This window comes from Saccopteryx bilineata, chromosome 10, assembly GCF_036850765.1.
Source record: "Saccopteryx bilineata isolate mSacBil1 chromosome 10, mSacBil1_pri_phased_curated, whole genome shotgun sequence".
NCBI classification, from domain to species: Eukaryota; Metazoa; Chordata; class Mammalia; order Chiroptera; family Emballonuridae; genus Saccopteryx; species Saccopteryx bilineata.
Window position 1 is genome coordinate 26,211,751 of NC_089499.1, and position 22,965 is coordinate 26,234,715.

Consider the following 22,965-nt stretch of genomic DNA (forward strand, 5'->3'; position numbering starts at 1 on the left):
ACCACCTGTTCCCAGCGGCCTTCTTTTCCCAACCCACCAGACACGCTCTGAATTCTCAGGGACAAAAATGATTCCAGGTAATCTTTCAATGAACTGTATTTTCCAGCCTGCAGCCCAGGCTTCACAGGGACGCATCTGGGCCCAGCAGCCTGACCTCGAACGCATCGCGGCCTTTGGGGCTGCACCTTTTCTGTTTGTTTTGTTTCGCCTGCTTTAAATAAATGCACCTTTGCCCAAGGAGATGTGAACTCCGCCCCCAACTCAGGACGTGAATCGGGCCTCCAGGCCTGCGGGCTGGGTGCGCTAAAAATAACTTGGAGAGGTTAAAAAAAAATGTTGAAGCAGATTTAGGGGCTCTTGTGGAAAAATGAGACACAGAAGCTGGGCCCCGGGTGGTTCTATTTAAAGCTCATCATCTCCGCGGTTCCTGCGGATTTCCATGTGAAGGCTTCGGTCCCCAAGCCGGCGGAGGGCAGGAGGGTCCCGTCTTCACCCGACTCCGCGCCCACAACCCTCTGCAGGGCGCCGCTGTCCAGAGGGAAGGGACCCGCGAGCCGGTGCGCCCAGCAGCTCGGGGCTTCAGTGCCGCAGCCGCCCGTTTGAATGGAGGGAAGCAAAAACAAAGTTTTCAAGGCCAATTTCACAATTTTATCTTCTGTGAAAAGCAAAATCAACAAGGCTATGCAAACTTACAAGCAGTTAAAACAGTTTCATGTCGCCCTCCCGAGAGAGAGAGAGAGAGAGAGAGAGAGAGAGAGGAAATCAGACTGCTTTGTTCAAAGCCACAGTCAACACGAGCTTTTTATTTTTTTCTTTCTTTTCCTTTTTTTTTATTTTTTATTTAAACACATCTGGTCTCAATCTTTATACACCAGTGGACAAAAGCAATTAGACAGTTCTGCTTCCCTTGTCATAATAATGAAAATCATATATTTTCCATGGCTGTCTCATTTGGTTACCGGGCTCTGCTGAAAGCTTACATGGAATTTGAAATGCAGGTCTCTCCCTGCCGGTGGTGCTGTGGGTGACCCGAGGGAGGAGTGTGTCAGCATTTCTGAGCAGAGCAAAAGGGAAGGGGTGGAGAGCACAGGTGTGCGCTAGCCGGCAGGTCCCCCACCTCCCAGGGCTCCTAACACACCCTGGGGGACGAGCACGTGTGATGAGAACTGGTTCAGATTTGGAGAGAGCTCTTGGGCAATCTGGTAGAAGGGCTTTTCTTACCGGGTGAAACACGCACGCTCTCCCTTCAGTGGTCAGGACTCCTTTGGTTGCCAGAAACAGAGCTCAGGATAGCCCAGCCTAAGCCAAAAAGAGAATTGGTGCGGATAATTAGTTAATGTAAGAGGCCGGGGGGGGGGGGGGGGGGGGAGTGAACCTGGGCAGACATAACTGATCCCAAGGTTTCCAACAATGTCCTTTTCTTTTCCTCTTCCTCTACCAAGATGGGCAACTCCAGGGCAAAGGTTGCCTCGGGACCAGTAGCTCCAGCAATCACTCTGGACTTGATGCTCATTGAGTCTTGTGCCTGTAATCATCCTTAAACTGATTACAGGCGTGGGTCACTGGTCCATAGCTAGACATGGGAGTAGGGTCAGCTCCATGAAACCATAGCACTGAGATTGGGTTGGGGCTGGTTCCCCAACATAAAATGATATTACAGCTTCAGAAGAAGGGGGAATGTATGCAGGAAGCCATAGCTAGCCCAGAGGGGACCCTGTGAGTTGGACATTGGCACCCCCCTCCAGGTTGAAGCAGCCTTGTGCTGCCACCATCTGGTGTGGGGGGCGACACCTGTCTTCCTTCCGGCAGAAGCAGCCCCACACCACACCCAGGACACAGGGTTGAGTGAGCAAAGCTCAAGCTGGATATTAACCCACTTGTCCCCTCAGTAGGAGACTCCTGTACAGTGTGGCATCTGAACAACAGAAGCGCTAGCACTGGTGGGCAGGCAAATCCGGCACGCATCCGCCGCACCCACCCCAAACCGTCTGATGAGAGATCCCTGCTCCAAGCTTTCTTGCCGGACATGCTTAAGCTATGGCTTCTGCTTAAGGACATAGGCACAAGCCATTTCACAGCTTCATGTCTGGTCACACGTGGGTGTGTGATGTTAACCGTGGGTGTGTGATGTTAACCGCAGAGGGAGTGCTGGCGTGAAAGGTCCAGCTCGGAAGGCCCAGGCTTGGTGTGATCGCTGGCTTTGTCTTGTACCGTCTGGGCTTATTTGCTCTAGTCCTGAGGCTTTCTGGGATCTCACCTTCCTCATGTGTGAGACAAGGGGACCTTCTCAAGTACCCTTCCCTCCAACCAAATGCTTTGATTGGGGGTCTTTCCATGTGTCAACAAATATGACTCTTCCTTCCGCCCCCTTCGCCAGTGCCCACCCCTCAGGTCGTCTGTGATTATGAGAAATCAGTTGATTTTACTGCCTTTATCAGATCACACACCTCCTGGGTAACTTCCCTCCCCTACGGGGCAATGGTAACATATAGCCCGCTTCATGCCTGCTAGGCAAATTAGCACCCACTCACCAACCTGGGCCCTGCAGAAGCCGGCTGGAGGCAGATGCAAAGCAGAGCAGCGCGTCTCCTGTCCCATGGCGTCAGGCGCTCACAGCCTGAGCAGAGGGAGGGCCATTAAACAGGGCTATCTGTAGGGGACCAAGGGAATGCTGTTCCTGCTGCTCTAGGTAGCCATGGGGGTTCTGAGGACAGAGTGCACGGTGGATGACTTCTTACTCATCTTATAGGTGAGCATTTAACACGCTTGTTTGCATTTTCCAACAGCCAATTCTAGTGCCCAGCGCTGAGCCCCACCTATATCTTGACTCTTCTGTTATCTAACAGAAACCAAACTTCCTTTTAGGCCCTTGTGCCTGGTCCCACCCACCAGGGCCTGGAGGAGCTGGAGCAGTGACCAAGGTCAGCCTCTGCCAGAGCTGCTGGGGCAGGGCGTGGGGACCATGAGAAATATCCTCTGGGGGTGAGTAGGTCTGGTTCCATTTTATTACAGCCAAATTGGTTTCCCAAGGCCTATAGACTAGGGTCACTGGTCTGAGCAGGGTTAGGCAATGCCTATGGGTACCACTTGGTGCCAGTAGTGAAGTGTTCTGGAGTCCAAACAACCAGCCACACACACAAGGAATGAGTTCTAGTAATGTTTCCTGTTATCACCCAGTGTCTTCTGGAGTTCAGAGCACACACAGGCAAGTGATAATAATGATGCCTATAAGAATAGCACCATTCAGTTCTCGAAGCTCATACACACAGGACAGCCTAGCAGCCAAGAGCTTAAACTATTGGATTCAGATTTTTACTCTTGCAACGACTGAGGACACTTCAGTAACTTAACTTTCTGGAGCTTCAGTTTGCTTATCTGTAAAACGCAAGAAAATTATGGCTTTTACCATGACAAGTTTGGGAGAGTCCATTGCCATAATCCATTTAAGCTCTTAGGGCACATGCGCTGACATAGAATAAAGGTTCCGAATCTGTTAGCAACTGCTATTATCTATCATTAGGGAACTCATTTGACAATAGGAACAACCCTTTGTGAAGTCCGTGGGCTGGGAGATTTTCTTCTTTTGATAAATGAAGAAAGTGAGATTAGAAAGTGAAAAATAAGCATGGGGCCGGGGAGGGAGGGGTGGAGAAAGGAGATGTTGGGACTGGGAGAGGGATGGCACATGCAAGGGCATCTAAGAGGACAGAGGCTCTCTCCTGCCACAGTGCCTTTGAGTCTCTGCTGAGTGTGCATCAGGACCTATAGATAACCATTTAAAGGGGACCCACTGACAGAAGGGACTGGAACTTCACAGTAACTAAAGAAGAAAATATTTGATTGCCATTTTATTCTGAAAAGCAAAATTGACACCAAAATTATGAAAATAACTTTATGCCCTAACACAATTTAGATGATTGTTTCAGCCATGTGCTAACTTAGAGGAAAAAAAAATAATTGAAACATGTTTTCCTGATAAAATTGTGAGGTTATTTCTTACTTCTTTTTTGACTTTGAAGTCACATTCAGAAAGAGGGTCACTTTTTATTCCACAAAGATATGCGATGGCCTTAGTGATTTTTTCGGGTCTTTTCTGAATCCTTGTCGTTCGTATCATCTCGTTCCCTCTTCCTGTTTTCTCTCTGGTGGTTGTTATCTGCCTCACTCAGGGCTTTGCGCGGCTTTGCTAAATTACTTTCATGGACTTCATGAAACCCCCGCGACTCTGCAAGATTTGCAATTTCACCTCACGAACCGATTTGCATTGAATTTGAATTGTAATTTTGGATGTTGTTACAAACCACAAAAGTGTTCATGTAATGGGTGAAAATGGCTGCTAGTGTAAAACAGGGAGAGCTTTTATTTGAGTATAGACTGTGTTATGATCCATTAGTGCATAGTTTCATGGTATGACAAGTTCTGCTTCATAAGCAAGTCATATCTGTGTGCACTGGGGTAACAAAAAACTCAGATAACAACCATCCCCTGTACAGGAATGAAGTACATGGTTTTGATAAACCTAGGGCTCTGTGGCCAGAAAGTGGCTAAAACCCTTTCAATATAGGGAAATGTCATAGGAGAGAAGGCAAAAAATGATAGTAAGGGGTTATACTTAACACACCGAATAAAATAGGAAACTACTAGTCCATGCTGATATAAATAAACAAGTGACTCCATTGAAAATCTGATGGGGAATGAAGTATTTACAGAGTTTCAATGGTTTCCACAAAATACGGATGACAGGGAACAGAGTCACTGTTGATGAGGAACCTAGAAGACACCATTCTCTACTCAAGGGATCCAAGCGAATGTCGCCAGAACAGGGGCAAATTGAAATCGTGCACCACGCCATAAGATGCAAGGAGTAGGACCCAGCACCGCTCCTGCCGTGTTCCTGACAAAGATGCCTTATTCCTGCCTAAATCTAATGTAGAAGAAGCAACAGGTCAACCCCAAACTGAGGAGCATTGGTACATGTTGGGACTGAAGTCTTCAAACATGCCCAGGACATAAACACCAAGGAAAGAATGAGGAGCTGCTCCCGACTGAAGACGCCCGAGGAGATGTGAGACCTGATGCACGTGTGACTCTGAACTGGATCCTTCTGCGGTGACAATGGTGTTATGGGGAGAGTCGGCATGGGGCTTAAGGATTAGAGGGTAGCGCTGTATCAATGTTAACTTTTAAAAGGGTCGTACTGTGTACGTCGGAGGGTGTCCCCTTGTTTATGGGAAATTCATGCTAAATTTCCAGGGCATCAGGTCTGCAGTTGATTCTCAAATGGTCCAGGAACAAAAATACTGTTTGAACTGTACTTGCAAGTTTTCTGTAAGTTTGGGGTAGCTTTTTATTTACTTTTCAAGATTTTATTTATTCATTTTAGAAAGAAGAGGGAGAAAGAGAGAGAGAGAGAGAGAGAGAAGGAGAGGAGGAGCAGGAAGCATCAACTCCCATATGTGCCTTGACTGGGCAAGCCCAGGGTTTCGAATCAGTGTTCCAGGTCAACGCTTTATCCATTGCACCACCACAGGCAAGGCTGAGGTTGCTTTTTAAAAAAGAGCAAGGAAGGAGGTCATTTCCACTGAGCAGCTGGCAAATTCACCCAGGACGCAGGGATAGTGTTAAGGGCATTGCTAGGGAGTAGAACTCGCTGGTCTGTTTAGGGAAGATGCCTGTCAGCTGTGTGTAGGGCAGGCCTTGGGAAAGCAAGTAGAGGAAGGGCTAGGGAGACTGGAGATGGATGATGAGGGCTTGAAGTTGTACAGCGATGATATGCAAAACAAGACAGATGTGAGACCTGTTGACGAGGGCAGACTGTTCAAGGTCTGGAGAAAGGGAGAAGATGACGACAAAGATTCCAAGTCTCACAGAGAGGCTGGTGTGGGATCAGCAATGAGTTGGGGGCCTGGGGGCGTGGTCAGGCACAGAGATGATGGGTACTGTTTGGGCATGTTGACCTAGAGAGCAGTCTGCCGTGACATTGGGCTCCCCGGTCATCTCCAATGTATCAATTAAACAACGTGGCTCATCTTCCCAGAGAAGGATTTGAGTGGTGTGATATTTTCACCGAGACACTTGAAAGTAATGAAATATGCTCTGGATTCATGGAGAAAGATCACAGCAAGCAACATGGATTTGGGGGGTTATTTGCTTGGAAGCCAAGAGAATAAGGGAGATTAGTGAGAGAGAGCATGGGGCGGGGCAAAGAGGGAAGGTTTAGGATAGAGGCCCCCAAACTTTTTACACAGGGGACCAGTTCACTGTCCCTCAGACCGTTGGAGGGCCGGACTATAAAAAAAACTATGAACAAATCCCTATGCACACTGCATATATCTTATTTTAAAGTAAAAAAACAAAACAGGAACAAATACAATATTTAAAATAAAGACCAAGTAAATTTAAATCAACAAACTGACCAGTATTTCAATGGGAACTATGCTCCTCTCACTGACCACCAATGAAAGAGGTGCCCCTTCCGGAAGTGCGGCGGGGGCCGGATAAATGGCCTCAGGGGGCCGCATGCTGCCCACGGGCCGTAGTTTGGGGACCCCTGGTTTAGGAGAAGGTTGAGGGGAAACCTTTATGATGGAGGCAGAGAAGGTGTGGCTAGGGAGGTAGGAGGGGAACCAGTCTTTCTGTGGACCCCAAATTTTCTTCTGAGAAAAAAAATGCAGCAGATCATGTAGGTTTCATACTTACCTTCTGACATCCTAGTTCTGCTGTTATTTTTTCTTACGTATAAACTAACTTCTATGGTTAAAAGTAGACCACAACCCACACACAATTTGCATAATTCCCTCTTGCTCCGTTTTGACAGAAGGCTTGGTCAAGCAATTACCAGAGAGGAGGCACAGTGTTGCCATTCAGGTCCTGGAGTCTTACTTCCTGGTTCAAATCCCAGCCCCACCATTTTCCAGCCATATGGCTTTGGGATAGTGACTTAGCTGGTCTGTGCCTCAGTTTCCCATCTGTAAACTGGGAGTAATAATAATTCCTACTCCTAGAATTGTTATGAGAGTTGAAGGTGATAATATCTGATGACTGCGTGGAACAGTGGCTGGCACTAAGTAGTGAATGCGTTATTAAAAAACTGTGAACCTAAATGGGCCACAAATTCTGTGTGGTTCATCTACAGATATCTCATCGTCATTGCTATGAAGTGAGTGATATACAAGTTAGACTTTCACGAGCGTTATTTCCTGTGGACCTGAAACTTTTGATGGCCAGGGGACAGTTGAGCCATTCATTTGTTGACAGACTGGAGCCCAAGTGGTTGATCTCAGAAATCCCAAATTGCTCTGACACACATGACCATGAAGACACTCCCAAAGCAGCAGCCGGAAGAGAGGAAGGCCTGAATCCATCCCTGCAGGACTGTCCTCTGGGACATTCCCCTCCCCCATCTCAGCTCCCAGTAATCTAGTAAAACAGTGCTTCTCTAACTATAATGCGCATACACACGACCTGAAGATACTGTTAAAATTAGTGGTGGGATTCAGCTGGTTCACAGTGATTCCGCAGAACGGATACCTAATTTTTTGCTGAGTTTGGTAAACTGGTTGTTAAAAAGGCACTTGTAATCAGGGTTCTCTCTAAGGTGGATGCCTGGGTAGCCGCCCAATGTGGAAACCACAGATTGACATTCCTTACTCTTTTTTTTTTTTTTTTTTATGATTTCTTTTCTTTTCTTTTTTTTAAATTTTATTTATTCATTTTAGAGAGGAGAGAGAGAGACAGAGAGGGAGAGAGAGAGAGAGACAGAGAGAGAGAAGGTGGGGAGGAGCTGGAAGCATCAACTCCCATATGTGCCTTGACCAGGCAAGCCCAGGGTTTTGAACCGGCGACCTCAGCATTTCCAGGTCGACGCTTTATCCACTGTGCCACCACAGGTCAGGCTCCTTACTCTTTTTTAACGTTCATCTGTGCAACAGTGTATTCTTAGCACCTGTAATAATGTTCATTCTGTCCATAGGTGAAAAAAATTTGATGAAATTATGTTTGTAATATTTATTCATTTCATAAAACTTATTATTCCTTTGATGAAATACTACATGTTAATTCCCTGTGTTTGTTACTTCAGTAAACAAACATATAATGTAAAGAGAAAACATGCCAAACAACCAGGGTGACAAGCTGTCATTTGTTTCAGCTTTGCGTTACATAATATGGAAATAGCCTGAATAACAGTTTTATTGTTTTTTGTCTGGTATTATTTAATATTTTTCCACTAATATTTTAAAACTCTCATAACAATCTAGTGTTCTGTACCTCTTTTGTTGCTCTTATTTAAGTATTAAATGCATGAACTAATAGACTACCTTTCAGTATATCATTTTATTGATTTTTTTTTTTTTTTTTTACAGAGACAGAGAGAGAGTCAGAGAGAGGGATAGATAGGGACAGACAGATAGGAATGGAGAGAGATGAGAAGCATCAATCATCAGTTTTTTGTTGCGACACCTTAGTTGTTCATTGATTGCTTTCTCATATGTGCCTTGACTGTGGGGCTACAGCAGACCGAGTGACCCCTTGCTCGAGCCAGCGACCTTGGGTCCAAGCTGGTGAGCTTTGCTCAAACCAGATGAGCCCATGCTCAAGCTGGCGACCTCGGGGTCTCGAACCTAGGTCCTCAGCATCCCAGTCCGACGCTCTATCCACTGCGCCACTGCCTGATCAGGCCAGTATATCATTTTTTTTTATAAGTGAAACGATCATTAGGGCAGAGAATCGGTTGTTAAATTATTTGAATCGCACCACCAGTTAAAATGTAGGGTCCACTACCACAGGGATGAATTTAGAGGACATTGTGCTTAGTGAAATCAGCCAGACACATACGGACAAATATGTGGTTCCACTTACATGAGGGAGTATTCAAATTCAGAGAGACAGAAATAGAACGTTGGTTGCGAGGGGCTGGGGGGAGGGGAGGGCAGTTATTGTTCAGTGGGTTCGGAGTTTCAGTTTTGTAAGATGAAGAGTTCTGTGGTGGTGCTTGCACAACCATGTAAAAGTATTCAATGTCACTGAATGGGAACTCTTAAAAATGGCGAAGATGATAAATTTCACATGAGTGTTTTACCACAATTACATTTAAAAAAATTAAAATGCCAATTCTTATTCAGAGGTTCAGGGGTGGGGCCTGAGACTCTGCATTTCTGTAAAACTCCCAGGTGAGGCTGATGCAATTTGGATCACACTTGGAGTTGCAAGCTACTACTAAGCCGAGCCAGGTTCCTTTAGTTCCTTTTTAATAAGCCCAGCACCTGCTTTGCATTAGAGCTATAGTAACTATTTGAATGAAATGCAAATGGAATTGGACTCTAAGCCCTTTGAGAACTCTGACCTCCTCACTCTACACTCAGAGAAGCTGCCAAGAAAGCCTCCATCACAAAGGACATAATCACAGCAAAACGGTTCTGTAGTCAGAACTATTTTCTGGTCCTCTGAGCCTGGCCTACGCACTAGAAAATTATCTGTAGCCCAATAGCACATCTGGTCAGTCACTATGGGACTCTTCTAACATGCTTGCCTGCAGCTCTTCTTTGGTTAGCCCATAAACAGAGAGACCACCTCTGTGAGTGCTCCCTGCTTGTCTCCAGGTCTTAGCACAGTCACTGGTGCATAGTAGGTGTTCAATAAATACCTGTTGAATGAATACAGCTAACACATATATAATGCATATAAAGCAACGTTCTAAAAATTTTATATGGTAGGTTATATTTTCCAAAGAAGGCCATAAAAATACCGCCATCCTTGGCCCTGGACAGTGGCTCAATGGATAGAGAGTCGGCCGGGTGTATGGATGTCCTGGGTTCAATTCCCGGTCAAGGCACATAGGAGAACAACCATCTGCTTCTCCCCCCTTCTCTCTCGCTTCTCCTCCCACAGCCAGTGGCTCGATTAGTTTGAGTGTGGCCCAGGGCGCTGAGGATGGCTCCGTTGGAACACATCAGCCTCAGACACTAAAAAATAGTACTTGAGCATCAGCCCCAGACAGGGATTGCCGGATGGATCCGGATTAGGGTGCATGCAGGAGTCTGCCTCTCTGTCACCCCTTCTCTCACCTAAAAAAAAATACCACCCTCTTACATGCTCTTCTAGTGTGATTCTGATACCCCTCATCGAAGGGTGGAGTTCACGTCCCCTCCCCTGAGCCTGGGTGGATCCAGTATGGATTAAATGGGCACTGGAAGAGAAAACTAAAGGACTGTCACACCAGTCTGTGCATGCTTTATTGCTGGAGAATAGATCTTTCTAGAAGTACAGTGTACCTGCTTTCTGGATCAGTCAATGATTGCCATAAAAGGGCTTCATGGCAAACCTCTGTTGATGGACTTGCAGTACTTGATTCTCACGGATCTGTGGGTTCACTAAGAGTTGGCTGAGGCCCTGGCCGGTTGGCTCAGCGGTAGAGCATCGGCCTGGCGTGTGGGGGATCCAGGTTTGATTCCTGGCTAGGGCACACAGGAGAAGTGCCCATTTGCTTCACCCCCCCCCCCTCCTTCCTCTCTGTCTCTCTCTTCCCCTCCCGCAGCCAAGGCTCCATTGGAGCAAAGATGGCCCGGGCGCTGGGGATGGCTCCTTGGCCTCTGCCCCAGGCGCTAGAGTGGCTCTGGTCGCGGCAGAGCAACACCCCGGAGGGGCAGAGCATCGCCCCCTGGTGGGCAGAGCGTCGCCCCTGGTGGGCGTGCCGGGTGGATCCCGGTCGGGCGCATGCGGGAGTCTGTCTGACTGTCTCTCCCCGTTTCCAGCTTCAGAAAAATACAAAAAAAAAAAAAAAAAAAGAGTTGGCTGAACCAGACTGTGCTCCACTGGGGTAGTTTGGTCTGGTCATACATGACTGTCATCCTTCCCTAGAACCAGTGGGCTAGCCTAGGTATGTTCTCTTGGCTCCAGCAGAGACTCGAGAGATCAAACCACATCACCCGAATGCTTTTCAGTCCTCCCCCGCCTGGCACCTGCTTACATCCCAGTGATTCAAACAAACCTCATGGCTGAACCCAGAGGCAGGGGCTGGGGAAGAGCATGAATATTTTTACCAATAGTCACACCCTTTTAAAAATGTTAACAACACCTCTAGAGGTATTTAGAGCTCTTACACATACGTGGTAACCAGTTCCTCGTTCCATGCAATGCCCTGCACACATTCTTTTTGAAGGCTGCCTGGTACTGTGTCATATAAACGGGTCAGAATGTGTTTTATCACTCCCCTGTGGCTGAACATTTAGGTTGCTTCCTATTTTTGCTGCTGTCATTAATATATTATGATAAACGTTTATGCACATATGTCTTGGCTGACATTTCCTGGTTATTTTCTTAGGATAAATTTCTTAGAAGTGGAATTTCTGATCAAAGGTACTCAAAATCTGAAGGCTGTGGAATGAGTGTTAATGGAATAGAGGGCTGTTTGAACTCCCTCCTGAAAAGATTACACACTGACTGGTCTATATAAGCAGAAACTCACATGCTCATTAAGCTCCTCATCGCAAAACATGAAAAGTGGCTTTTAGCCTCAAGTGAGTTTGAGTGGCGTCCGCCAGCTTTGCCTAGGACTGATCACCCGGGAAAATGAAGAACTTCAGCATTCCGGAGGACAGAAACCCCAAGCTGAGACCCGCAGTCGGAGTCAATACCCATTTACTTCGCAGAACACCATGGAGGAGGATAGAAGAATAGAAAATGCTTTCTGCTGTGAAAAAGCATTTATTTTTTGTAACAGAGTTTGATGACTAAACCACACTTGGGAATAAGATATATTACATTTATTTTTTAAAATTAAATTGAAGTTCTGGGCCTCCACTGTCAAGGTTGGTGAGAAGTCCAAATCAATCAGTTTGAGAAGCTTCACACACATACACACACACACACTCTAACTCACACTCACTCTCCCTAGCCAAGGCTACCACATATATGGCCTCCGGTTGAGCACTGAACAACTTAGGGGAGTCATACCACAGACTACGATACAAATGGTTCCTTCGGGAGGTGTTGTAATGCTGCGCAATGTCCTCCACCCCACCCCACTCAGGTGGTACAAGAACTGCGGGGCCTCTGCTAGGCAGGAAGTCGGAGGCATGCCAGGTGTGTGGTTCATGTGGCCCCGTGCTGTTGCTCCTTGCCCGTGTCCACTGAAGGCGGGTACCTCTGCGGGCAGTGGTCAGGGTACCTCCAGTTGCTCTGGGCCTAGCATGGCCCTGGGGATTTTCCCCGATACCTTCAGGGAAAACATTTGGTGTTTTCACAGTCCTCACAGGCCTGCATTCACCCAGCAAGCTCTATCCCTGGTCCTGCTCCCTCAGGAAGGTACATTAGATACTAGAACAGTCCCGGTTCTAAAGACCTATAGAGTGTTGATGTTTATTTTATTGGCTCTACTGTGATAGATAGGGAGTGGGGGAATGGGGGAGTGGGGGAGAGGGGGAGAGAGAGAGAGAGAGAGAGAGAGAAAGAGAGAGAGAGAGAGAGACGGGAACATCGATCTGTTCCTGTATGTGCCCTGACTGGGGATGGAACTGGCTACCTCTGTGCTTCGGAATGATGCTCCAACCGAGCTATCAGGCCAGGGCCTCTGTCTCACTCTTGAAGTTCCTGGCCACCATCTCCTATCCCTCAAATGCTTCCAACTAACCCCCTTGGTGAGTCTAAGCAGGGGTTGAAAACTCCGATGCTTCCAAGAACAGGCAGGCAGGTACGAATGAGCAATACAAGTGGTGTAAGACCTTGGTGAGTGGCGGGCACTGTGGTAAACGGGCAAGTCCGGGACGTGTCCGAGGGGGCCAGCGGCACTCGGATCCTGCCCGTCGTGGCCATGTGAAAATAGCGGCCCCCGCAATGCAAACCTTTGACTTTTTCAGGAGAACCCAGAAACTTAAGATTTTTTTTTTCCTCATGGGAAATCTCTGACATTTTAAAAATTGCAACTAATATTTTAAATTCATATAAAATACTTCCAGGCCGAATGAAAGCTATCCTGAGCCTCTCCAGGTTACTGTGGCCTGTATCTCAGCAGACAAAGGGGAGGCCATCCCACCAGGCAACTTCCTTTTCATCCCCACAGCAAACACACAAAGAGGCTGTTAACTCTCTCTGGGGAGAACGGAAGTCAGACTTCCAGGACACAAAGGCCACCTTCTGTCCGGGGAGGGAGACAGGAGGGGGTGGGGGAAATACTTTTCATTCTTTCTGGAAGAGCCAAGGAGAAACAACTCCTTTCTCAGCCAGTGTGGTTAATGGAGTACATTACAGTAGCGATCGTTTGGATGGCTATTAGTCGGCGAGTCAGACATAAATAACTTTGTGTAATAATTACATGGTAGCATGCAGACAGGCCCAGAGCACGAGCCAGCCAGTCTAGGGGCACAGAGCAGACAGACACCTCGAAGTGGGAATGCTGGCTGGGCCGGAGGCAGCTGGAGCAGCGGGCGGGACCAGACTGAGCGTGGAGGACCAGACCTCAGTGTTAGGAGGAGACACGTTTGGTTTGTATTGTTTAGGAAGGAAGGGCCAGCTAAGGTTTTTCTACCAGGGGTGCGGCGTGACCAAGGCTACAGTTCTGAGAGTCATCTTGCTGACCAATGCTTGTGTCAGGGTGGATGAGGAGGGAGAGAGGGGGCTGGAAGCGGGCAGACCGGTTCCGAAGCTGTGGAAACTGTCCAGGTGTGAGCTAAGGGCTGCTGCGAGTGTGGGTGGGGAGAAAGGAAGGGGCAGTCACGGGCACTGTTACAAAAGAAGAATCGACAGGAAGTGAGACACCAGGGAGGGGAAGCAATCAAGATCCCAATCTGGGCGGCTTTGCTCTCCCTTCCTCTCCCGGGTCCCTCAGGAGGGGGAAGGGGAGAAAGTGACGGTTCCAAATAAAGAGGTTTATACATTCCTGTGCTCACCATCGCCACAGCTTACAGAATGGAGCTAGTTGTCCCCCTTCCCAAACTGACTGTGTTTTAGAACTGTATAGGTTTGACATGCGGAGTTGTGCACATTTTAATATCTCTGACGTCAGGGTACATCTAGCAACTCATGGCATGCCAGAGTTTTGGTGGGTGTTATGTTCCCACAACATTCAGATGTTGAAGTCCTAACCCCCAGTACCTCAGAATGTGTTTCACTCTCAGTGTCTGGGGCTGATGCTCAAATCATCGAGCCAATGGCTATGGGAGGGGAAGAGAGAGAGAAGGGGGGAAAGGAAGGGAGAGAGATGCAAATAGTTAAGTCTTTTATATGCCTTGATTGGGAATCGAATCAGGGACTTCTTCATGCTGGGCTGGTGCTCTATCCACTGAGCCAACCAGCTAGGATTCAGAGATAGGGTTTAAAGAGGTGATAAAGTTAAAGGTCTCCAGGATGGGGCCTAATTCAATATGATTAGTTTTCTTATGAGAAGAGGAGAGTAGGACACAGACACACAGAGAGGGAACAGCTTATTAAGACACAGGCTGTGGACAGCCATCTTCAAACCAAAGAGAGGTGTCTCCCTAAGAGACCAGCTCAGCTGACACCTTGATTTTGAATGGCTAGCCTTAGGACCAGGAGACAACAATCTTTGTTGTTTAAACCACCCAGGCTGTGGTATTTTGAGAAGGCAGGCCTAGCGAACTGACACAGTGGGCTCCCCTCCCCTCCCCTCCCCTCTCTTCCCCACCACTCCCCTTCTCTTCTCCCTCCTTCCTCCCTTCCTCCCTCCTCCCTCCCTCCCTCGGTCCCTTCAGTACATGACATGGTGGTATATCTTAAAATTGATATAATCTAAGCATCTGAGACTATGAGTTATAGTACTTCATCATTTCCCCTTTTGTGACTTACTCTCCTTGTTCACATAAACTTCACTTTGATTAAGGTAACTATATGATTTATTACCCGAACTGGGATAATTTTAAGAGTGAAGAGGGAGGACTTGCTATTAATACTGACTCAGGGACAGCAGGGGTGAGCTGGCTCTATCCTAGATGTATGGACGTCTCATGACCCTCTAACCCACTTGAGAACATTAAGAGAAGCACATGCCGTTCATCTCAGAGGTCACCTCATCTCCAGATTTCTGAGTGCCATGCCCTAGGCCCCTGGTTGGCAAACTGTGGCTCGTGAGCCACATGCGGCTCTTTGGCCCCTGGAGTGTGGCTCTTCCACAAAATACCACGTGCGGGCGCTACTCGATAAGGAATGTACCTACCTATATAGTTTAAGTTTAAAAAATTTGGCTCTCAAAAGAAATTTCAGTCATTGTACTGTTGATATCTGGCTCTGTTGATTAATGAGCTTGGCGACCACTGCCCTAGGTCACCATCTTCCCTAAATAACAACAGCACAAATGATATCACCCACAGAAATAGAGAAGCCAGGAGTTCTTTGGTGACAAATATAGCCCTGGATGCAGAGTGTGTCTTATTTAAATACCAGGAACAATGTCTTGGTGTTGTAACTGGACAAATTCCCCAAAGGTTGAGACAAAGATGTCTAAACCACATCTTTCCCAACCCATTTGCCACAATGTGGGAAATTCCCATAGCACTTCCTCTTTTGAGTTAATGCCTCAGGAAGTCTTCTAAAAAACATGAAAGCAAAATATTACCCGTGAAAAATGACTAGGCATCAAGCGATTAAACCTTATCGTACACGGGTTAATCAGGGAAAACCCTTGACTGAGCACTAACCACATGTTCTATGTACATCGTCTCGTTTAAGCCTTCCAGCACACCCGCGAAGGTCAACGTCACCAGTCCGTTGTCCACACGAAGAAGAAGCGAGGACTCAGAGAGATGAAACGACCTCCTGCAGGACCATACCAACACCAACGACACGGGTGGAGCCAGGATTCTCCTGCATGTTCATTGACCCGGAAGCTGAGTCTTTTCTGCTCTGCCGCCCAATGTCCTTTCATCCTTTCTTTCCTTCCTTTCTTCCCTAGACAATTTGTATACGTTTACCCAGCCTGCAAATCTTTTATGTATTTTATCAGGTTTAGTACTGTGTCATAAATAAGGGCTGGCAGGAAAGGTTGAGAAGCAAATGGGATGAGCTGAGAAGGAGAGAGGAAGGAGCGTGTTTGGTTCTGCCTCCTGCTGGCCCCGATCTGTAGGGCTGCCCGGCCCAGAACCCAGTTCCCGTACTATTCTTTGGTACTGAACAGAAGGAGGCAGGCAAACGCTGCGTCCATTTTCCTTTCTTTCAGAAGGTGCCTATCTTATAGTGGATGGTTAAAATGTGATTAAGGTGACAAGAAGCCCAGAAAATGACGTGGAGAACTAATCAATCACTTTAATACAACTTCAGCTTAGAAAACTGGACAGAATTACTTATTTTTCCCCCTATACCCATGCTCTGGTGAAGCAATGTTTTTATTTTATTTTAGAAAAAAAAATCACTCTAACATATTTTCAGAGTCACAGATGCTGATAAAAAAATGCAGGGTGGAAATCAAAATAGGTATCTGGAAATGCAAAGTCTGGGTTTTTCTATAGCAAGGAAAATCTCCCACGATCCTACATGTTAACTCTGCAACAAAACGGCGCAATGCCCCTCACATCAGATGCGGTACATAGTAGCGCGCTTTCGAATGTACTCAGGTTTAAGAACCCCTCACTTTTGTCACTGGAGGAAGTCTATATTCAATGTTTTCTCCCTTGTTCACTGAGCTTATTGAAAACACAGTTCCATTTTGCACATTCTTCAGTGACCTCTGTTGAAAGAGATAAGATCAAGCTTTCAGATGGAGACAGTATAGGCATTGTGGTTGTTTAAAAATATATATTAATAATAGTTACCAACAAAGACAAATCACGCCACCTTTGAATTGCCTTTACTTTCTAGAATTTAGTTGGAACCCAGAGCCCTATTACTTGGAGGTTCCGTGTGGAAACACTGGTAGTTCCACATTCATGTTCCGGTGCTTGGCATCCCAGTGTAAAATTAATGGTGTGATAGGTATTGTCTAAATGCTCAACAATGCTGGGAGTTAAGGGAGGGGAGGGGAGGGGAGGGGAGGGGAGAGAAGGGAAGATATTTTCTGAAGAGCCAAACTAATTTTCAGTTGTAATGGCTAATGAAACCTGAAGAAGTAAAACCCAAACCAGTTTTGGTTGAAAGTCCAGGCAACTTTGAGTCACCCAGGACTTAATCACCAGCCCCATGTGGTTCTCATTCCGTACTCCTACGGCCCCTAATTTCTTCCTTCCCATGGGGCACAGCATGGCTCATTAGCACCTTCACTAGATGGTAGGCCCTGAGAAAGGAAACTCAACTCAGAAATTTATTTTTTGGTGCTCCAGCAGCTCCCAGTTAGGGAGAAGGCTGAAATAAATGAGTCGAGTTAGATATTTGGATTATCTCAGGTTTCCACATACACAGGTTTTTTGTTTGTGTTTTTTTTTTTGGGGGGGGGAGGACAGAGACAGAAACAAAGAGAGGGACAGACAGGGACAGACAGGTAAAAAAGGAGAGAGATGAGTAGCATCAATTCTTCATTGCAGCACCTTAGTTGTTCATTGATTACTTTCTCATATGTGCCTTGACCAGGGGGCTATAGCAGACCGAGTGACCTCTTGCTCAAGCCAGCGACCTTGCACTCAAGCTGGTGAGCCTTACTCAAACCAGATGAGTCTGCGCTCAAGCCAGCAACCTTGGGCTCAAGCTGGTGAGCCTTGCTCAAACCAGATGAGTCTGTGCTCAAGCCGGTGACCTCGGGGTTTTGAATCTGAGTCCTTTGCATCCCAGTTTAACACTGTGCCACTGCCTGGTCAGGTCACATACACAGGTTTTGATTCACTGGGTTGCCATTGAGAGGTGGATCTCATGAAGAAAGTTTCCCTATTTTAAATGACTTGAGAAATGGAACCTAGTTAAGATAAGAGATGGCTGCACAGGAGTGGTGATGACAGAGAGCAAGAATAGAAGGCCCTGGCCGGTTGGCTCAGTGGTAGAGCATCGGCCTGGCGTGCAGAAGTCCTGGGGTCGATTCCCGGCCAGGGCACACAGGAGAGGTGCCCATCTGCTTCTCCACCCCTCCCCCTCTCCTTCCTCTCTGTCTCTCTCTTCCCCTCCCGCAGCCAAGGCTCCACTGGAGCAAAGATGGCCCGGGTGCTGAGGATGGCTCTATGGCCTCTGCCTCAGGCACTCGAATAGCTCTGGTTACAACAGAGCAACGCCCCGATGGGCAGAGCATCACCCTCTGGTGGGCATGCCAGGTGGATCCCGGTCGGGCGCATGCGGGAGTCTGTCTGCCTGCCTCCCTGTTTCCAACTTCAGAAAAATACAAAAAAAAAAAAAGAATAGATATTAGGACCTTCTAGTCAACGTCACTACTGGAGGGGTCAATCTGACAATTCATGGCAGATTTGCACCAAAGCTATCAAACACTAGCCCATTTTTCTTCACGTCTTGGTTTTCGCCCTTTGACAACTGGTGTGCAGCACAGACAGAGATGGGTGCTGCAGAGCTCTGTGACCAATGGCTAATGACCCATGCAAAATCTTAAATTTAAGACCTCTGGATTTTAAAGCATTCTTTCCAAAGCAAAGAGCCGTCTACCAAAATATATCGGTGGAGTACAGGTTCCCCCGCTAACCAAAAGCAGAGTATTTCTATAAAATCATTTGTAAGTTGAAATGGAATAAAGCAATGAAGCAATTACCATTTAAATTAACAGGAAACTTTTTCTGAGTGTTCACAGACCCAGAAAATAACCTGCGAAATGACACTGACGTACTTAATTCTGTCCAGTTTTACGCTAAGCATGACACCCTTATGAACTCTCTTTGGTTTTTCTCAGACCTTAGGACACCTCTTGCTAGGGGATGCAAAAAAGTGAATGAGGTGAAGCACAGTTGCTCACAGACACGTCACGGAGGGGGGCTCGCTCGTGCCGAGGCCCTGAGAGGGGGCCCAGGGGAAGGAGGAGGAGGGGCTACTCTCCCTTCCTGGGGACCCCCTGTCTCTGTAACTGCTCCCTGCAAACACTGAGCACTGCCTTCGCTTTTCACCCTTTTCTCATAAAAGCAAAAATCCTCTTCGGATTTCTTTGGGTTAATGAGCCCAGATACTAACTAACGCAAGTCTTTCGTAAAAGCGAAGTAGCAATGTGCACTTTCGAAAGGTTAGGGATGCCTGGGCTGGATTTTAGTAAAACTACACTTTGAATTCTGAGATCCAATTTCCCATTTTTATAAAAATGATGACCCTGGCCTCTTTAACTCTGATATTTTGTTAGGGGTGTGTGTGTGTGTGTGTGTGTGTGTGTGTGTATTACCTTTGTAAGGTCATGGAGGGGTTGGACAATACATTCAAAGACGGAACAGATTAAACCTTTCTTCTCACCTTTAACTTGTTGCCACAGAAAAAGAAAACTAGGAATCTGGGTGAATGGAAAAAGGCAGCGGATTTTCCCATTCACCTGTCTTTGCCGTCAATGATGCATCCAAGCAGCTTGGTCCAGGCTCAGAGAATCCATCCTCCCTTTTTGGTCCTCCTCGCGGTCAATTACCAGTGGTCTTCGGAATAAAATCCTTGGCATCGGACTGCCCTGCCTTTATCCTAAGCCCCTGGTTTAGATTCATACAGACCACTTTAGAGGCAGGTTTCTGGCTTCTGGGGAAGGAAGCAATTAATTTCTCAGAGGGCAAAGGTTTCAACAGTTTGGGAAGACTGGTGAGGAGGTGGTTGGGGAGAGCTGTGGAGAGAAGGGGTGAGGGTATTTCTGGACCATGGGGCCTGTGCTATGAGGCCTAGGCCACTTCCCCCTTATCTCTCGCATGGGTTGTGGATAGAAATCACAGCTCCTAACTGGTAGAAAAGAAATACAATTTGAATTTAAAAACAACTCACTGCCCTGGCCAGGTAGCTCAGTTGGTTAGAGCATCATCATCCTGACACATCAAGGTTATGGGTTTGATCCCTGGTCAGGACACATACAAGAATCAACCAATGGCCTGACCTGTGGTGGCACAGTGGATAAAGTGTTGACCTGGGAACGCTGAGGTCGCCGGTTCAAAACCCTGGACTTGCCTGGTCAAGGCACATATGGGAGTTGATGCTTTCTGCTCCTCTCCCTTCTCTCTCTCTCTCTCTCTCTCTCTCTGTCTCTCTAAAAAAAAAACTGAATAAAGTTAAAAAAAAAAAAGAATCAACCAATGAATGCATTAATAAGTAGAACAACAAATCAATGTTTCTTTCTCCCCCCCTCTTCTCTCTCTAAAATCAATCAATCAATAAAAATTTTAAAACAACTCACTAATTTCTATGTTCAGTTTCCATTCTTCCTAGAGTGGTGGAAGGTCAGTCTGAATCAAGTGTTCATCTCTCCTGGTGCAGCTCACATAGGGTCAGGACATGGGAGGGGTCCGCTGGGTTCTGGCTCACCACTCGGGTCACTGAACTCCAAATTGTCCCACTGGGTCCTATGCTGGGTTCGTGCCTTGTCAGGGGGTGGAAACTTCAGAGACACTAGGAATGCTCAGCCCTGACACACCAGAGCCGGTTCCTCTGTGGGGCCTTGCCAACTTTGCGGGTGTCAAGTAGAAGCAGGGCACAGGTGCCCCCAGTCCTCAGATTTCACAAGTTTCTTTTGGGTTTTACTGCCTTCCTGGGATTCTGCTAGGATGCAGGGCACCTCACTTCTCTTTCCAGACTCCCCCCCCCCTCTGACCTCCTCTCCCCAGCCCTGGAATAAATCTTCCTTCAAACATAATTCTCTCCAACATTTTGCTTAGACAAACATTAGTCTGCTCCTGGCGCTTAGGCTGAGAAGACACCTTTGTTTCTGCTCTGCCCAGACACATCCCTTCCCTGGGGGCAATGAGCTCACAAGCCTGGATTGGTGGTGAGGGGTGGGATGGTGAGAAGCAGGAACAGGGAGGGTGAGGGAGGGGGGGGGCAGTAGAGATTGTTATCTCAGAAATATTAATCCACTCTGATAGTACTACAATTCACTTGGCTGAATCCACTTTTCTCCAAGGGCAGGGCACCTGGGTCTTTATCTTGGTATCTATCCTTTGTGAATTCCAGGACAAAATAAACCAGAACTAGTAGAGTCTGGTTCCTCCTCGAGGAAGCCCTGAACCCCGGAGAGCTGTAACTTGACCCTGCCGCCTTAGGGAAGGGGCGGAGGAGGGTTCTCAGTTCTGGGCAGTTGCCAAGCCAACTGCCACGCTCCCAGGCACGAGTTGAAAGGGAGGTGGAGAGCCTGGGGGTGTACGGAGCTACCCCCTCCTGGCACCTCCACAGCAGAGTGGTTCGGGGTGGGGCCAGAGAGCGTCATGGATCTGCATTTAATAAGTACTCCCGAACAATTTTTTTATAATCTTGGTGACAGGTTTATTACACCGAGGACAGGACATTTCAGTGGGGACACAGGCTGTCCCGAGGCAAGGCCCCATCGTTGTCCGCTGAAAACCGAATGCGTGAGTGAATGGCAACTGCTTGAATTCCACTCCGTACAGCTGCTGGCAGCGGCGGCTGTGCAGGCGCGCACTTGTATTCATTAGTTATTTTGTTAAACAGAAGTTCTGTCCATTTACTTAAATATAAACGACAGCAAAGTCAAATAAACAACAACAACAAAATTAAACTGGAGGAATAAATATAACTCAGATGAAAGTCTCAGCTTTTGGACTGGGAAGGCAGCCAAGTGATATGCGCTGCGGATTAATTTTTTAAAGGGGAAAGCAAATTAATGACAGTAAATATCATTTGCTAGACAAGCTCTCTCAAAGCACGGGAGAAAAATGATGAAGGATGGTTATTAGTGATTCAGGGACAGTCTATTACTTAAAAAGTTGGCTATTTTGGCACAAGGAGCAAATATTTGCCTTTTGATGTTGGCCTTGGAAGGACTGATATATTTGAATAAAAATTAGGCTGACAATTAATCAGTGGTAACAATCAAGCTTTACTTGGAGCTGGAATGAACTGAACTTGCTCAACGGTGATGCAGAAGCAAAGCTGAGCCTGAGCAACCCTTCTGGAAGGTTTGGGGACCGCGATGCCCATAGGTCTTTCTGCCACTGGGTTTCTTCTCAGCCTCGGAGCTAGCTGAGGGGTGGCACCTTTTGGTTACCCCACTGTGTGATTTTACTTATTGGCATCTGACATGACTAGGGAGAGCGGGTTTCCTGACCCAAGACTGCCTCCCTGAATTCACCAGCAGGACCACTTCAAGGTTTGCTCCGAGAGTGCCAATTTGGAGCGGGTACATTTCCATATCAAGGTCCCCCCCCCCTCGGGGACCCTGTGAAGGAGGGTGGGCACCAGGGAAGGAAGAAAGAGACAGTCAGAAGGCTCTGGTAGGATACAGCTGGAAGGGTCCTTAGCCTCCATCTGATCCAACGGCCTCAACTTACAGATCTGGGAATAGGGTTAACAATATGCAAGGACCCCTGACCAGGCTTCAAATCCATGTACCCCATCTAAAAGCCAAAGCTTGCCTGACCTGTGGTGGCGCAGTGGATAAAGCGTCGACCTGGAAATGCTGAGGTCGCCAGTTCAAAACCCTGGGCTTGCCTGGTCAAGGCACATATGGGAGTTGATGCTTCCTGCTCCTCCCCCCCCCCTTCTCTCTTTTCTTTCTCTCTCTTTTCTAAAATGAATAAATTAAAAAAAATTATAAAAGCCAAAGCTCAGTAAAGCTTAGTCTATTCCATCACAGTTTCCTAAACCAACACCTCCAACACCTCCTAACACCTTCTCTGCATGATACTAGCAGACACCTCCCATCTTGCCAGAAAGTTGTGTGGTTAAAAGTTGGTTGAGGCCCTGGCCGGTTGGCTCAGTGGTAGAGCGTCGGCCTGGCGTGTGGAAGTCCTGGGTTCGATTCCCGGTGTTGGGCAGATAAAATGTATTATGCTCACTTTGTTAAAGATGGAGGCCATCGCCCAGGTGATATTAATGTGTGTTTAGAATTCTTGTAGCCTGGGGCTTGGTTTTGGGATTAAGCCTTTCCCACCCTTTTTGATGTGGGGTGGTACAATCCAATCATGCCTC

General features: G+C 47.2%; 1 long non-coding RNA gene across 1 annotated transcript; it reads left to right on the plus strand.

Annotated features, from left to right (window-relative positions):
- The first annotated feature begins 2,566 nt into the window (after positions 1-2,566).
- LOC136314501 (uncharacterized) lies at positions 2,567-16,239 on the plus strand. Its single transcript, XR_010727322.1, has 3 exons — positions 2,567-2,749; positions 2,866-2,982; positions 15,679-16,239. It is a non-coding gene; the product is annotated as an uncharacterized lncRNA (long non-coding RNA).
- Positions 16,240-22,965: the final 6,726 nt, after the last annotated feature.